Source organism: Corvus brachyrhynchos, unplaced genomic scaffold, assembly GCF_000691975.1.
Source record: "Corvus brachyrhynchos isolate BGI_N302 unplaced genomic scaffold, ASM69197v1 scaffold152, whole genome shotgun sequence".
Lineage (NCBI taxonomy): Eukaryota > Metazoa > Chordata > Aves > Passeriformes > Corvidae > Corvus > Corvus brachyrhynchos.
Genome location: NW_008237447.1, coordinates 2,692,452 through 2,710,831, shown reverse-complemented (window position 1 = coordinate 2,710,831; position 18,380 = coordinate 2,692,452). Strand labels below are relative to the sequence as shown.

At 39.1% G+C, this 18,380-nt stretch overlaps 1 protein-coding gene across 3 annotated transcripts in view; it reads right to left on the bottom strand.

Moving 5' to 3' along the window:
• Positions 1-4: 4 nt before the first annotated feature.
• The window catches only part of POU1F1 (POU class 1 homeobox 1), an 88,073-nt gene continuing 69,697 nt past the window's right edge, over positions 5-18,380 (bottom strand). For all 3 annotated transcript variants that reach the window (XM_017731495.1, XM_017731497.1, XM_008631535.2), the window contains 2 exons: positions 11,559-11,635; positions 5-1,513 (listed from right to left, as the gene is read on the bottom strand). The gene's annotated coding sequence lies outside the window, so the exon portion shown is untranslated. The remainder of the gene's footprint in view (positions 1,514-11,558; positions 11,636-18,380) is intronic.

Below are 18,380 nucleotides of genomic sequence, written 5' to 3'. Positions count from 1 at the left end.
GCTGGAAGTTGCTCAGACATTACTGTCATTTTTTATATTTCTGTATACAAGGAATAAAATTGATGATCTATGAATACTAGTGTGAACTTCAATAATTTATATTTTTAATGTGCTAAAGGGAATGAGGTTGTTGCATTCATTCGTGGTGTCCTCTCTCAGAAAAATAAGAAAGCTGAGTGCACACAGTGAATTTAGTCAAATTAGAAAGTTAATCCATTGCATGGAGTTAAGCACCGACACATGACATGTCACTAATCAATTGTCTCACTATTAGGCTTTTGAAAAGTCCAAATGACAACTTGAGTAGGGTTTTATGGAATTTCTCTGGTTTTAGACCAGCCTTAGAAGGTTGTTAGAATTGAAATTTTTTGAGAGCAGTAAGCATTTTTCATACAGAATTGCCAAGTTGGAAACCCTGAAGTTTCTGGGTAGAGATTCCCATTTCAGAGGAAGGTCCTTGCTCTAGTGAGAGTGCAAGATACCACAAGAGGAAGAGGTCTTGTCTAATGGCAAACATCAATTTTTAAGAGAAGTGAATGGTTGGGAATGCTTCTCTACTCATTCTGCAGAGCATTAGGGACAGCACAGCTCACTGGGTATGCAATTAGCCTGATGCGGGCACTTGAAGGAGAAAACACGCACAGCAGGACACTCAGGGCTCAGAGGCCATCCAAGCAGGACTTACACTCTCCAGTTACACTGTGGTTGCTGCTCTTGTGTTAAACAGCTGAAGGGAATGATCACTGTGTTGGCTGGGATTCAGAAACATGGATCAGTTCAGTCAGACAGCACCAGCGAAGGGATGCTCCAGGGAGAAGAGATGACTGCAGCATATAGGCATCAACAGTGCAACCTTTCCATGCTGACATGAGGGGAGGATGTGAAATGCAGCAGGATTCCCATTTCTGGCAGTCCAACACTTGGTTTGGTACTGCAATACATACACTTTTGGATGATTTTGAATAGATGGTCTCAAAACCATGTGGCAGGTTCGAGAGGGTTTTGTAATTTGTTTCTTGTTCTCTGAGCCATGCTTAATTCCATGCAATATTGTAGCCAACCTGATGAGGGACTTGGGATGCTGTGAGTTATTCATCAGAAATAAAATTGATATAGAGCTGTCTGTTAATAATGCTGATTCAAGGTTTTACCTCTCTGTTTCACAGGACTCCTATTTTTAAATACAGCTCAGGTACACTGCAATTACACATGCCAGTTGTGCATCTCCTAGGCAGCAAGATCTAGTGCACACAAGTAAGAGGATTCATTTCAGTCTCTCAGGAGTCTTTTGTGGTGTGATGTCTTCTAAAAGAAATGGAGAGGGAATGCAGAACTGTGCCTTTAATTCATTTATTTGGTTTAGGTCTCCCAGGCAGTGATCAATCACTCTTCTCCAGAATTTCCACTCATTTTCTGGTGGTAAATTTATCAGCAGGGAACCACCTATAGTCCAGATTTTGAACTTGAAGAACTCATAGTCCAGATTTTGAACTTGAAAGATGTAGGTAAGAATCTGTGGGAAAAAAGTGAGAATATGAGTCTGTCAATAACAGACAGGCTTACTGAGAAAAGCAGTCCATCCAAGAAATTCTCTTGCAGTCTTCAAGAATTCGCAGATAAACCCCCGTCCTTTAAGAGAAGTAAATCCCATTTATGCTCACAGACAGTACATATTGGGTTTGGCTGCTGTGATATCAGTTTGTGTCCTGCAGATGGACATCACAGGCAAGAAGCTGAAAGGTTTGGGTCTGCACGGGACTCTGGGCAGAATAAAAACACCAAACAGGGCACTTGAGTAGTGACAGCTGGTTATGATCATCCCCACTGATGGCCAGGCATGTCCATTCCCAGTGCCTCAGCAAACACAAGCATGGACTGGACTGTTTCTGGGAGGTTACCCACGAGGAAAGAGCTGTTGGTTATTTTCTCGACTTTAATACAGTAAGGCACTACTTTTGGTCTATTGTAACCAGAGCTCACAAGTGGGTGGGCTCCTAAATCATAACTTCAAATCAACCTTAAGCAATTTTAAGATTGAGCCCGCCAGAATTCTTTATCAGATTTCTGAGGGCTTCTGAGCCTTTGGGTTAATTCCGGTTTGAGCTTTATTTGGGTTGGATTATTTGAAAAACACCATTCTTATGTTTTCTCAGTAACTGTGAGAACAAAATTTCATTTGCATTTTAAAAGAAAAGTAAGGAACGTAAAAAAACCAATCATCACATGACTCAAAGAATAGATGTGTAAACACAGCAAGTACTGTGTGATTTGAAACAAGAATAAACTTTTTTGGTAAAACTGGTAGGAGCAAATTTTCTTCTCTTAATGTTTGAGGGTCATATTTGGAATTATACACTCAGGCTCTTTGGTAAATACAAGGGAATGCAGAGCCCTGCTTGAATTATATTTCTAAACTAAGGGTTGAGCTATAAAAGCCCCTTTTGCATAACATACAAGATAAGCTTAGATTTGTCCAAATCTGAATGCCACCTGATTTCAAAAACAGAACTAAACTCACTAGAGGATTTCTCCAAGAAATCCTGGAATACTCTAAACCTCTGAAAGTGGCATTTGGCAACAGCAGCATGGAAATGCAGGCCAGGCTCAAGGTAAGAATGAATTAATACAGTAACACGTAGAAAACCGCAGGATCAGAGAGGTGATAAATTCACTTTATGAGATCAACCAGCGGTTTCTTACACGTCTGCTACTTCCACTTCCAGGGTTAGGTTCTGGTTTGAACACCCTGTTAGTGAACACCACAGAGCATCACTGGCTGGAGAAGTCATTGTTTCTAGCACGGCTGGTGCTTTCTAAGCAGCTGCTCAGCCCACCTCTGTCTCAGCCAGCAGGCTGGAAAAAGAACATAATGCCTGTGGGGACACTTGTTGGTTTTTGTGGGACAAATTTCATAATCCTGAGGATCATGGGACAATTCATTAGTGAACCAATCTGCATTTAGCATGCTTTTCAAAAAAAGCAAACAAGGAGCTTTAATAAAAGGCCATTTTTGTTTCTTGAAGAGGAAATAGAAATACTGTGCATGCAAATTAATGTTTCTAGACCACAGTCATGCAACCTACTGCTTAACTCAATAATACTCTGAAAGACAAACAGACATTAAAAAATGAATTAACCTCCAGGCTGCAAAATTTTAATTAAAATAGATCTTAAATAGATAAAGGGCAAGCCTTCCAAAACCCATGGAATTAAATTGCTTTTATATTTCCTTTTTCTTCCTATAGCTTTACCTCAGAATAGTATTTTCATTATAATTGCATCAGCAATTTTGTATTGTTCTTCAAAGTCAATCTTCCATAACTCAAGCTAGCCATGAATAATTTTGTTTCTAAAATGAAAAATCAAAACCTGGGCTATTTTAAGTGGATTATATGACCACTGTTCCTCAAGGGAAATAGAAATACCACTTCTCATTGTGGTCCAGAGTCATACTGAATATGCTTTTCCATGCTTGCTGATAAGAAGTTGCTCATCATGGGAGGAGAAATTCAGATGGTGACCTTAACCCCTAGAGTTCAGTAGAGTTGTGGAGTAATTGATCCTGACTCCTCAGTCTCCCCAGCCAAACCTGCCTTTTTCTGGGAGCACAGGAACTACAAGAAACAGAAAGGGAGACTAGTGAAATATTCCTCTCTGAACAACTGCAGGAAACACCTGAAAATTGTCTGATTTCAGTCTTGATAAGACAGCCTGAATTGCAGGAGGAGGCAGAATTCAAAAATGAGTCTCTGTCTTCTTTGACATAGGTAGATAAAGCCACTTCAGTTGAAATAGATCTGAATTCCTGATGAATCCTATCAAATGTGATCATAAAAACGTCTCTTAAATATTGAAACTATGAGTAACTTTTATTGTACATTGCACTAATTTTTTGTTTTATTTAAGGGGACACCTCTATTACCACACTGGGCCTTAATCAGTTGGCAGAAACATTCATGCAAGTTTAAGAAAGCCTACTGAGGATGAGAGCAGGCACTGCAGAAAATATCTTATCTGATTAAAAGTGAGTAATAAGGACAGGCCAAATTGCTGGGGAGTAGTTGCCACAGGACAGTCAGTGATATGATGTCAATCAGGGGCGTAGCAGAGAAATCCACAGTGATGACTTAGTGATGGAAAGCCCAAAGAAAATGCCAACTCTCTGCTAGGCATCTATAATGTGGATTTATAAGGACAAAATGAAATGCAAAGTACCCAAGTTAGCTGAATTTTATTCAGTCATGCCTTCTGTCTATTTATCTACTTTTCTTTTAAGCATATTAATCTATCATTTTCATATTCATTCTGTAACTGGAAGCAAGGTTTCCTTTGAATGATGATTTCATTAAGATATGTTCTGCCAGATAGCGATGCCTCCAGAGTTATGTACTACATTAATTCTGTCACTTCTTTTACCTTCTATTTTTGTTTCACACAAATTATGAAAAAAAAACCCCTACATGCTGATAAGGAGAGGATGCTATTTTCATGCATTTGGCATAATTTAGATGAAATTTGAGCCTTCAAATAATACAGAGTTCACAAAGTAGGAGTGCTTACTATGCTAACTGAATGAGGCTGTAGCTTATCAGAAAATTATTACAAAAGACAAGAATCACATTATTTAAAGTCAAAGACAAGTAAGTCCTCACCATTATTAGGAGCTCTTGGAAAAGTCAACTCTTTCAAAATAGCCTTTGGTGCAAGCTCTACGTGCTCCTTACCACGATCCAGTCATTCCTGCAGTTATATTAAACAGCTCTCTCCATACGAGAAAAACTATGAGACAAAGCTCGTGATAAATCATGGAGTCACTAGAAAACTATGTAGTAGCAACAAGCTCAGTTCATCTGCCCTGATGTAGTGTCCTCCCATCTGAAAGATGGAAGAGGACACACTCAGTATAAGGACTGAGCACTCAAAACATGCAAGAGCATTTAGGTTGCCCCAGCATGAAGAGGCACTCGCTGTCCAAAACCAAAAGTGAGTTAGACCCTACTTGTATCTCTGTTCCAGCAAAGAAATTCTGCCGGTTCAGTCAAAGCAAGAATATCTGGATAACTTTCATGCAAGGACCGTTTGGACCTTGCCAACAGAGCCTGTCAAATAAAATGTAGTGAATTAACCTATTTCTTCCTGCACTACAGCCTTTCCCCCACCAAGAATCCTGGGAAAAAGGCATAGTATGGGAGGGAACAGAACAGACAATTCATCACACTTCTCAATCTTTTTAGGCTTTCACCAGCATCATCTGCTGTCACGAGCCTCCTCCAGAGAAGAGGGTTTTGACCACCAGGCTAAAGCAGCACCCATCAGGGTACCACAGTGCTGAGCTAAACCCAGCTGTCCAAAAGAACCATTTCCCATTCCTGCATCAGGGACACTGAAGCCAGCTCTATACAGAAAAATAATTGGTTTTATTAAGAAGAAAAATGAGTTTGCTTTTAAATTTTATTACCTATGGTATATTAGCTCAAATTTGAAGTAGGAAACCGAGATGATGGAATAACTAAAATTTGTTGAAGACAGGTAAAGCATTTGTGGTTTTCCTAGTAGTAGGCAGGATAACTTAGGCACTCCTAATCATCATTTAAGGAAGTGTTTCCTCAGACTTATGGAAACAGAACTGGTATTTCTTTATATTTTTCATGTTCTCTGGCAAAATAAGGTAAGATGATAAGACTACTGCCATGAATAATAAATGTATAGGAAATAAATATATAAAAAATTCAAATCAGCATCTGATGTGTCCTCTCCTTTTTTAGGATATTACACTGAGTGCAATATGAAAAACAAAGTCTATGAAAGAGACACCTCTTTAATAAGAATATTGTGTCAAGCCTTACTGACCAAGCCTCAATAGGGAAAAAAAAATCCTATTGAAATCATCTTTCAGTGCTCCAGTGGAGACTAGTCAGCAATCCCAGAGAGTTCTCACCAGATTTTTGCTGATGGATAGGTTGTTTGCAGGTTGGCATTAGTATTTATTTAGTGAGGCAGAAGTCAGGTAAGATAAATACTGAGGTGTGAGAATGAGAGATGGAACACCTTGAGTAACTTTTGTCTTTTTCACTCTAGTCACGTGAGAACACTGGCATAAAGTCCTTAGCACAGATGGGAACACATCAGCATGCTGATGATCAATGACAGAGAGAGTCGAAAAGGGGGAAGGAAAAGCCAGTGAGAAATACAATGCAAGGGAGGTGAGACAGTGCTCAGCTAAGCCCTGACTGTGCCAAACCCTTCCAGGCAGTCTGAAGGTGGGCTAAGGAAGCATCAAAGATGAAGGATCTTGTGCAAGATACTGAGGGAACTTCTGGTTGTGCAGCAGAGCCTTGCAAAGAACATCAGGTGAAGATCTGGGTCCTGCAGCATTCAGAACCAGAAGTTTAACTTTTAAGTTAGCCCAGCACTGTGAGATTTGAGGAGGGCAGTCTGCACTTGAAGGAGTGGCAGAGCTGGAGCCTTGTTTTTACCTTGTATGTGAAGGCTGCATTGAGGCCAATTAACTAAACTGAGGGCAGGCTGTGCGTCCCTGTTAATGAGAGTTCACTGGGACTTATGTTCTCAACCAAACCAAAGCACCAGTAGTAACCAAATAAGAATACAGGTCAGTGTTGGTTCTTTTAAGTCACTCCTCAGGATGAAAACAACCTTCTGCTTAAAAATACTGGAAGTTTTCAATTCAGTCCTTGCAAGACAGCAAAATGAGTAACAGTGCTGTTATACCCCCATAACACGGTAAAAAAGAGTACCCTGCCAAAAAACAGTGCCATGTGGAAGAACCCTGACCACTAGAAACACTAAGTTTGCAGGCCCTCATAGGAAAATTTTAGAAATGCTGAATGTTTAAAACCAGGATAGCTGATGTGAGGTTCTTTAAAGAGCTTCAGTACAAGAGCTCACAGTCTTGACTCCCTTCAGAGGAGGGGAGAAATGGTTGGTTGTAGGATGTAGCTACTCACATCCCATGGTAGGTGGCTAAAAAAGATTAGATACAATTGAACACTGCTGGGACACGAAGATACAGGTATGAATAGAAAAGAAAACTTACTCCTGTAAGTTTCAAAATAAACCCTCTTTCATTCAAAGTACTCAACCTTAGCACAGCTGGGAAAAAGCCTCAAAGTTTTATCCAATATAGCATTTCTTTAAGAACAAAAAAAGGCACTAAATTGATGCAGGTCTACAAATTGCTGCATTAAGTCTGCTATACACAACCCACGCACAATAACATAAGGGTAATGTAGAAACATGCATTAGGGATGAAGATCCCTCTCTCCCCCTATGAAAGCATGAGCTGAGAGTCGATGGTGGGTGAGTACTGCTAGCAAAGCAAACACTTCACTATCTGTGGGTGAACATTTCATGCATGCTCTTTATTGTAAAGCCCACTGAAAACTTGAAGCCGCTTTCCTGAAGGAGCTGTTGCGTAACCCTGACATCTGGGGTTTTCAGTTGCTGCCCTGTTTGAACAGGTTATGGAACACATTAAACCCAGAAGGCTCCACTTCAGCTGTTTACAAACCTTCCCCACTCCTCCACCAGCCCAGCTATTCCAACAGGCTCCAGTTCAGTTCTGGGGCTGAAGGCTCAGGCCTGGCTTTCTTACATAAGCCATACTGCCAAGCCTGCAGCAGGAAGCAGGCCTTGTTTAAAACACCACGTTTTTAAGAGTCCAGCAGCATCAGGACTGTGTTTTTCAGAAGTTTAGTGCACTACTGTACCTTTGGATCCACCCAAACAAGCTGCTCTGACTATAAAAATGATCTTTGATTCCACATATATGTGTAACTCCATAAGCCCATAACTTACATAACTTCCCTGGTTACATACACCATTCATTCTTTTGTTTGTGTTTCACTATTACAGTCAGGAATCAGGCAGTAGGTCCATACCAATAGCACTAATAAAAAATTCAAATGAATAAATCAAAACAAATCAATCCCTCTTTTCTGTTCACAGCTCACAAACACACTTTGAATTTGTTGCTCAAAATAGCTGTGCATTTATCTGTGCAGTTCTTCACATGCACACAAGGTGCTCACAGCAACTCCATGCAAATATCAGAACTTCAGAAATTCAGAACAGGCTATCACAAAGTGTTTTGGAAGCTGAGACTGTAGGGGTTCAAAAAGCAGCTAGATAATTTTGAGAAGGAAAAACACAGCAAGTTTCTATTAAACCCAAAGACTTTTGGATCTTTGAACTCCAAATCGCTGAAACCTTGGGAAAAGTGCTGGAAAATAAGTACTATAGGTGTTGCCTCTGCTTATCATCTACCTCAAGCAGCAAGGTGAGCATTGGAAAGAGGTGACTGGGTGAAACTCATGACTGGCCATACCTTTACCTGGCCCACCTTTGCCTTTCTTGGGTCTCTGTGTCTTATGACAGAGAAGTATCACTCTGCTTTTCTTGCTTTTCATGGTTTGTGCAGATATCTGCTACACTAAAAAGTCAAAATATTGACATATATTTATGGTAGAAATTCCCTTTTATAAAACATTCAAAAAGCTTGCTTATCTCTGTGTAACCATGGTATTTAAGCTGATTTTTTCCATTCCAGACTCACCATGGGAGTTTGTGATAACAAAGAGTATCAATAGGCTCAAAAAGCAGCTGCACATAATCATGGACTACAGGTCCATAAATGGATAATAAGAGGAACAGACAGGAATGTTCCCTTGATATCCCTAACCCAAAAGTTTTGACTCTGGGACAGCAGGAAGAGAATGAATCTCAGGATGTGAGCAGACTTATATCAAAAGCTATGTCAGACTTTATGTTCAAAACCTTCATGGCTGTGTTATTTGCTCCTTCCGATGAGGTTTACAAGATTCCATGAAGTGTAAAGTGGGTACCCAAAATGGATAATACAATGGATTAACCAAGACAAAGGAGGAACAGTACATTAAAAACTTACTATATAAAACATCACTATTCTTTACAAAATTTATGTTCAGGGAAGCAAGCTTTTATATTTCTGAAAAAAGTTAATACCTATTTACAGCTGCCAATGTGTAATCATCTCATTAAGTACAACTTAACACTAGCCATACTATTGACAGGAAATTATGAAAATAATTGCGTAGAAATTTATGAGCATATGGACAACATTGTGGTTTTCACAGCAATGGTAGACACTCGGACCTGAGACTTCATCTACCCTAAACAAAAAGGGTTGACTGCAGCTTAAGTAACTCTGTCCAAACTGACTTTAAGTAGGTCAGGTGGTAACAGCTGAGTAGCTGCAGTGACACAGATCTCAGCTGGAGAGGGACCAAACCTCCTTGGCAGCTGCACTAGGTTCTGTGCAGTAGCAGCTATTTTCTTAGAGGGACCCACCAATTAGTCAAAAGCTAATTTGGGAAAAGCTACGTGAGCAGCAGCAAGATCATGAAAGCAGCAGGGTGGTGTTTGGTACTGTGCTACTTGTTACTTTCCTGGTACTGGGTAAGAGGACACTTGGAACCAAACAACTCTGTCAGACAAAAAACTTCAGGCCTACAAACACATTTACGGACAAGGAAGATGAACTACAATTTACCTGCAGATTTAAGAATGTTTATAGCTCCCAATGAAGTCCAGAATGTTTTGAGTCATTAACCATTAATAGTCCAGTCTCTCACAGTTTCTGCTTTGGCCACCAGCTCATCTCTGCAACTCTACTGGACCTGACTCTGATTTCACTTCTGCCCCTTTGAAGCAATGGAGTTATTCCAGCACAAAGTCAGAGCAAAGTCAGAATTGTGTGCTTCTCACTGCAGTGCCTACATGCTGACAGGATGTTATGAAACCACAATACCATTCCAAAAAGCACACAGCACATTTCTCAGTATATGGAATATGTTCTACAGTAAGCTAATAGTTGATAAAAGCCTCTATCATGTTGCTAATTTTATCTGTAGAAAAGCTACTAAGAAGAATGACAATCCTGACAGGTAGATTCTTCAGTGAAGTACTGAAGTATGTACAGGATGCTGTGCTTTTATTACCTAACCACTAATGGCAATTTCAGAAAAGGAATTCAGGCGAAGTGGCACATAAGAGGAGATCAGTCAGAAGAGTAATAAGTTATGTTATAAGTCAGGCAAGTGACTAACACTGACAAGAATACAACCAGTCAGCTGGCTGTGGTTTTAAAGAAGCTAGGCAGTATATTTACTGCATAAAACAAGGAAGATATTAAACGATTTGGTGGAACAAAAAGCATTTAAATCTGCAAGATCAAAGTCTATCACATGCTATCACTCTCTGTTTTATGGAATCCAGGAGCTGTGAGGAAGCTTCTAAAAAGTCAAGCAGAGTATCAGCTGCAGATTCCAGATTAGCTCAGGAATCTTGCCTCCCTGTGGTGTGTGTGTGTGCCTTACATAGCCGATGACACTGACAGAAGTTGTCTGTTTGTGAGAAAGAGCACAATTTTCTACCTTGCCTGACATATCACAAGCTGTGTTTTCATACAGCTGATCATAACCTAGTCAATGTCATAAGAACACATTCCTTTAAAGAAGTGAAAGGTTCCCTTCAACAACAGGATCCTCGTCAAAATGCAACTCTGCTGCTGGTTCCATGCAGCAGGAGGAAGGCCTGGAAAGTGCTGGATTCAGTCAATCTATAAGCACACCGTACAAGCCCACTTCTATTTTTGCCTTTGGGAAACGCCACAAAGTTTTTCTCAGTCATTTCGCAGCTGATTTTTCCAATGCATAAGAACTCGGTTGTCCTTGGGGAACACAACACCACAGCTGCCTTTTTATATGGGGAGAAGTATAAAGTAACCAACACCTCTCACATGCAGCCCTCTGTGGACTGGCTTTTGCAAACACAGGGCCACTTAGGCCCTAAGTGCCTTCTTTCATGAGGTATGTCCGTGCCTGCTGTGCACACACAGCAGCTCCTGATTTTCCATGGATTTTCCCAATGCACCTAATGCCTCCGTGGGTCTGCTGGAGCATGCCTGCCTTATGAGGGAAGCAGGGATTTGGTGCACATGCACAGCTCGCTTGCTCCCTGCCTGCGTGAACAGCACCTGAAAAGACGCTGGGAAGGGGCTACTTTGACCAAACATCCTCCAGCCTGAGGCCTCCTAGAGCACAGGCCCTGTAAATATTTGTGTGTTTAATGCTCTCCAGAGCTAAGACATTCAGTGCTGCCCTGCCATGGGCATCTGTTTCACCATCACACGTTTCCAAAGAGCTCCTGTCCAGCTTACTGCTGTTCAGGGCTTGGGGTCACCCTCCCTGTAGGATCCAGGACATAATGACAAAGCATTCACTCCCTGTCCTTTATTCTCTACTCTCTGCTGTACTTTCTAAGCATCAATGTTTTTACCAAATTGAAATCATCCAAGCCTAAAATTAAAATGACATACTTTAAACTATGTGTAGCAGTTTCCTATTCACTTTCACAAATCTAAGCATTATAATAATTGTTGTTTATACAGTCAAACAAATTCCAACCAAAGCAACAGATTTCAGTCAATCCAAACCCAGAATGTTTACAAAAAAATTTATAATTCACAGAGATTACCCAGAAACATCTTTTCCCCTCCTTACCTCTGTCCCTGCTCAGGTTAGGAACCAGAGAATTTCATTGCTGCAGGCAGTCTGGTCTCCAGCTTTGAAAGGGAAATCTGCAAGACAAGGGCTCTATAAAGGAGTGGTACATGATAAAGAAGACACAGGAGCATAACAAATACAGATTTCTAGAAACATGCTGGAAGCTGAATTTCTTTCCCTGAATTTACTTTGGAACAGTGAGAGCCTTTGAGCAAACAGAAACCTTCTTCACTGAAGCAGTAAATGCCATTTCCCACATAGATTGCATACAAATCATGAGAGAAGTTTTGAGCCATTCAAATCGTTGCCATATCATTTCAAGCATTCATTTATTATACAACTTATTTATCAAGTCAGTCTTCACACTTTGCAAATAAAAAGCGTCTATGTAGGAATGGATGAATAGGAATTACTTGATGAATTTAAGAGAACCAAAACCTGTACAGTGACCACTAAAAACCAGTTTGCAGGGCATGAGACCTCAGTCAGGGGCACAAGGAATCATGATGGGAGAGGCAGCTTCCAGAGCATTTACCATGGAGCAAGTCTGGAGCCTGCAGGATGCCAGGTCATGATACAGGGGACAAGATGATTTTTGGCAAGTGTCATCTGGTGCGTAGTATCTATGGTGATGGTTGTACAGGTATTAATGAGAAAGTATGTAACCACTTAAAGGAAATTACACTTTTGAATTTTAACCAGCTAATAAATCATCCCAGAGACCCTGGCTAAGTACTTGAGCAAATCATAAAAATTTCTGAAATGGAAGCATAGAACATATTACATGCAGATTTCATTAAAGCACCTGGTACAGAGAATCATACCTTTACATATGAAAACATATTTTTCAGTTAATGATAGAGGCTAGCACAGCGAAGCTTTATGGGTATAATTATTATTGCCAGATTGATCATTTTCAAAAATAACTGGATTGCCCATAGCAGACAGTCCCCCCAGCAGAAAAAATGAAAGGCAAAATGCCAAGTTAGAAGATAAAATTTCACTGGACAAGGATATGTAGCTCTACTTGCCTGGAAAAAACTGTAGGATGTACATCTGGGCTGCACCACTGATAGCTCTACCCCTTCATGACCACTGTGGTGGGAAGAGATGCTGCCTCCTTGAAAAGTAGAGTGTCATCAGGTGGGATGACAGTGGGACAAAAGACATGGTCCACCATTTTTTAAGGTCTCAGTACATTAATTGAGATATGAGTAACTCAGTAATGATGTATTAAAGAAGTGAAAATTGATGATGCTTTCAAGGACAGGCCATGCAAGCAGTGACTGAGAGCTATTCTCATCTGTTAGCTCTGTACATGATTACATGAAATAAATTGTTCTCTTGCCAAAGATGGGATGTTGCCATCAAGAAATCCTCACAGCTGGCAATTCGGTAGAGTTTAAAAAGTAACTGTATCCAGGCCCCACCTTTATCTGCACAGAGGTACTTGTTTGGGGTCAAGTCCCATGTGGGACATCAGAAAGGTAGCACAGGGAAATATCTCTCAATTGTGTTCACTGGGATTGTGTGGATAGAAAGTCATGGTTCAAAGCTGGTGTTTATTAAAGCTTCTAGAATTAGAGAATACAGATGTTTTCTTTATGTGCATAATGTAGACTCTACATTGTGTAAATATAGTTACAGTGAAGTGAAAGTGTCCAGCACATAATTTTTCTGTGTGACTATTCTGAACTATTTTAACTGTTATTTTCAAAAACCATCTATGAAGATAGCTTAGCAAAGTGTCTACAAGGAAATTTGATTGACTATGGTGCAGTGTATCTCATTTTTTTCATGCTGAAAAGATGAAAACATTAGAGGATTTCTGTAAAAGCACTGCACAAGTGCTAAGAAGCCACCTGTATAATTTGTTTTTGTAACTCGGTGTGTTGACAGAGAATTCTTGATCTCAAAGGATATGATTAATTGTGGGCTGGGGGGAGGTTTCCTTGGTTTTATCGGTCCTGCAGAACACATTGGAGCAGATTTGGCCCCATAATAAGTTCACTGAGTTCCCAAACAGAGGCAGGTTCCATCCAAGCTGCTCGAACTGATTGTGCCCATACGGATGGGCTGTAAGGACTCAGCCACGGGGCCAGAGGGAGTTAGGAGGAGAACAGGACAGTCTAACCCACCTGCAGTTGAAGCTGGTAACATAAACATCTGTATTGTGCTGGACTGTTCCTGCCTTGGTATGATTTGAACTCACAAAAGGAGGACTGTGCCTGTAGGCACTGAGGTGTGGCACAGAGGTGTCCAAATTATCTCTCAGCATAGCAGCTTGGGCATCCTAGTGGAGACATTACAATGCAGAGACCCCAGCTTCTCAGCAGGGTGATTTAATCTGCAAGAGCTCTGTGCTCCTGTCACTGTCAAAGAGGCACTCCTGAACTATTTTTCTTGAACTTCGCCTGTTTTATATTAATGGGTTTCCCTGCTTGAGGTATTTTAATTGTGTTCTATTGCCAAAGGCTTTATAATACCTTGATGATGTTTTATGTAGAAACAGAAGTTTCTGGTTGCTTGAAGACTGAGATGACACCCTGAGTAATTGCACAGCTTAGGAAGATGATATCTGAGCATATGCCTGACAATTTCACATTCGCATTTGATAACCTCATAATTTATATGAATAATCTAAAACCACAACAGAAATGCCCCAGTGGCTCTGATGCATTTATTTTTAAAGGCAATTAGCATACAGGCTTCCCGACACTCCCAGCTATCTAGCCAGCTTTTGATACAAATTAACTGGATGCTGATAAAGAATAAAAGAGCTTGATGTGGCTGGTCTCTCCTGAATTGTCCTTTACTGGTACTCTTTGGCTAAATGAGATTCCCATATCCATTGAAGCATGGTCAGTTTGTGGCAGGGCAGTATTTGGTGAGGTGACAATTTCAAATCATCTTTCTGCTTTGTTTTAATGCATTTAATTTTACTTTAATTTTTATTTTACTTTAATCCAGCTCACAGGATTGTCCCACAAACAGATTGGAAGACAGGGACAAGATCTGTGCCACAGCAGGGGAAACAATTTGGGAAGCTGGCTGCCTAACATTGTCTAACATGTTGTCCTGAAAATTATAGTATATTAGCACAGTTCCTAAGGAAGGAATATATTCAAAAGAAAGACTTAGTGTAGAGTATATTTTCCTGCCTTACTTTTTTTTTTCAATTTTGGGAGAAAGCTGTACTAATGCCATCTTAAAGTCTGAAATGGAAGATAAACCATGAATAAAGTTAAGTGGAAAATATTACTTATAGATGAATGAAGATGCTCTAATTCTCCCTTCCAGCCTTACTAGCACTGTTGAGTGAAATACACTTTTCCCTCACATCTGACATGGTAACTACTATGCAGCTGAGCAGCATTCCTGTTTAGATGAAGACTTCATCCAGTCCTGATAAAACTACTGTTACTTCATGCAATACAGATACTGCTCTCATTGAAACCCATCTTATAAGCTCGTTATATTTATAATATATGTACAAAGTCGACCACAAAAGCCAAAGGAATGCTGCATGGAAAGCTTGAAATTTTATTATTTACAGAGATTCCACCACTATGTAATCTCAGTTTTCACCTCTCAATGGTTTTTGCAGACCTTTATGGGAAGATGCATACACAGATAAGATGCTCAGATAGTGGCAACCTGAACATCGGGCTCCAGTCAGAACTGAATCAGTTTACACTACCTCAAGGTTTGATCCAGGCTTCACATTGCTCTAAAGCTTCTTGTTGCTCACCGAAGCCAGTGTTCAGAGTTTGCAGTGTTACCATGTGCTGCTGTAAAGATAGTCTGGTTGCCAGAAACAGGGAAGGATGTGTGTGTGAAAGAAAGAAGCAGCAGGAGCAGAGGAACCTTCCACTCACAAAGGTTGGTAATTTTCAGGAAAATGTACTTAGTAATTAAAAACAAATGGAAATATATGATGAAAACTATGTATTAACAGAATTGGCTGTTTAGAAATAAAATGTTTTCTTTGAGATTTTTTCCCACTATTTATCAGCAATTTTAAACAAAAGTGAAAATTTAAAAATTATTTAGATGACTGCATGAATTTATCAACATGAAAAGAGATGACATAGCTGAGGTAAAAATGTATGATTGCTTAGTGAAGAGTAAGAGTCCAAAAAATGGAACAAACCACAACATAAACTGACATGATATTATTAATTGACGTTTGTAGAGTCTATTATTCTATATTCAGCTAAATATGACTTTGATTTTCTATTTTTTCCAACATTCACCATATTACACTACTGTGCATTTCCCTTTTTTTGGCACAAAAAAGCCCCAAACACCATTAAAATGCACACGCAAATGAGTCAAAGCTCCCATGGAGCTTTACTACATCAATAAATGTTAAAGAATTCCCTTTATTTTTGCATTTTAAATAAAGTTGATGTTTTGCTCTGCTTAGAGATTGGGATGGCTTTTCAAGATTCCAAAACTTCTTACCTTTGTTTGAACTGTTCCACCAGTACTAATCTTTCCTCTCTGGCTTTTAAATATTCAGGATCTCATTAGCAGATTAAAAATGCTGATGATTTTTAAGCAGTTGTGAAAACCATGGCATACATTTTCCTTCATCTTTTCTAATTTGATATGGAAGTTTCTCTTTATGAAAAAAATACTGGGAAAGCTGTGAATTATCCTGTACTGAATCTCACAGCCACCTTGGTAAAGAGGGATTTGAAACAAAGTCCACTTCTATACACTTATTCTAGTCCTTGGATGAACAGATTTATTTTGCTAAAGCAAAGCAGGGCAACAAAAGGTAACAAGTAATTTAAAAAAATACATTTAGTAATCAAAAAAATTAATTCTCTTTGATGTAAAGTGGCCATCATCCAGTGAAGCCACAAATAAGCTTCAGGATTTATAAATGCAAGTCCACTTACTGACCAGAATTTCAGTTTTTAAGGTCTGTCTCTAGCAAGGAAATGTACTATATTTGAAACAGCACATGCTTCAGATATATATATATCTCCTCATGCCACATGTTTTACTGTATTATAGAACTAGAGAAAGGGGGGAAATTAAAAAAGAAATAGTTACTGCTGGTCATACACAAAAGACTGCACAATACTACTGATTAGACACCACTAAAATATGTAATTAGGAACAACTTCCGTAACACATTGAGAGGCTTAAGTTTACAGAATTGTCCCAATTAAAACATATTTTTCCATATGTGAGCAATCCTTTGAATTTCAATAGTCTATAAACCCCTCCTCACCTTGCCAAAGAATGAAAAAAGGAAAGAGAACTGCATTCTATCTCCTGTTTTGATTTATTACTGGTTTATTTGACATTTCTTGTCAGAGTTAATGGCCTTCAGCAATACACACAACAGTTAAACAAATGCCAAGTAAAATCAGATAATTTTGCCATAGGTCCTTAGCTTTCAGTTGTGTCCTTGGCTGAAAAACTCTTCCTTGTAACTTGGAAAGCAATACTGTGGTCTTATTAGCCCCACTAAAAACCTGAAAATAATTTCCTCCTTTTAACAAGGACTTTATCTGTATTTTCATAGATACAAACATTCACTGAAAAGTCTGTTTTAGGGGATACACAAGGCCCAGTCTAATGCCATTTGAAATCCACAGACATAATGAAGTGCAAAGCCAGATAAGTCAGCATTCCAAAACCTGTATAAATTAATTTAAAAAAAACACAATGTTCTTTTATATTTCTTATAGAACAAGTCTATTTCAAATTAAATTTAAAGCAGGACAATGTACATTAAGCTCTAACTTTACAACAACTTATTAAAATTCTCAAAACATGACTTAAATTTAATGTCTTGAGCAGTTCATTTTTGTGTAATAGGCCAAATCACAGCATCAATGGGAAAAGCTATTAAGCAGATTGAAAGTTTATTGAAGGGATATTTTTGAGGTTTTGGCAGCAGTTGCTTCACTTGCAGGTGTAAAGAACATTCCTTCAACGCAATTATTTCAATACCCATCTCATACAACTTTATGAGCTAATTGGTAATTCAGCAGGTTTCACTTTTCTTTTTTACTCTGAAAACTGTAGTAAGAGGTTGTCAATTCAAAAAATGGACAAATACAGTAACTACAATATGTCTGTTTACTAATCATATGTAATGTTTCCTCTGGTGTAGAAGCAGAGCAAAAAAGTTGCAATTCAAGAACACTTTTTAAAGTTTTAGAAATCTGATGTTATTTTTTAATGTTTTTTCTACATTTGCATGGAATTCTCTTTTGCATGAGGATGTAACCGTGTGGAAACTAAGTCAAGCTAATACTCTTTCAATGGTAAATGCTCTTATTGGTGATTCTCAATGGCCATTCACAATTTTCTAATAAAATTAAGTGATAAAAAAAGGCCAAAGGCATCTACTGTATTTCACAATTTCTTTAAAAATTATTCATGTTCATAATATTTCCCATAGAATATTTCCCTTAGGAAATACAGGCTTTGTACTCTCTTGCAATTGACATCTTTAATGGCTACAAGAGAGAGGAAATCCACTTCCCCTCAGAGAAATGATCATATCGGTGCAAATGCAAGGCAAGTTTAGAACTATTATTTGATTTTAGTCTTCTTGATTGATTAGAATCATAAATAAAAATATTACTTAGGTTGACTCTTTGCATCTTTTATTGCAGTGTGGATAAGTCATGTCTATAACCATGTGTATAACCTTCCTGTACCAAATCCAAATACTCAAGAAACTGAAAGGGTCAGACTAAAGATGATCAGAAATGCATTTGGTTTGGGAGCTACAGGACAACAAAAGCATGGTCTGGGGACACCACAAACGCTCGGCCTTTGATCTGA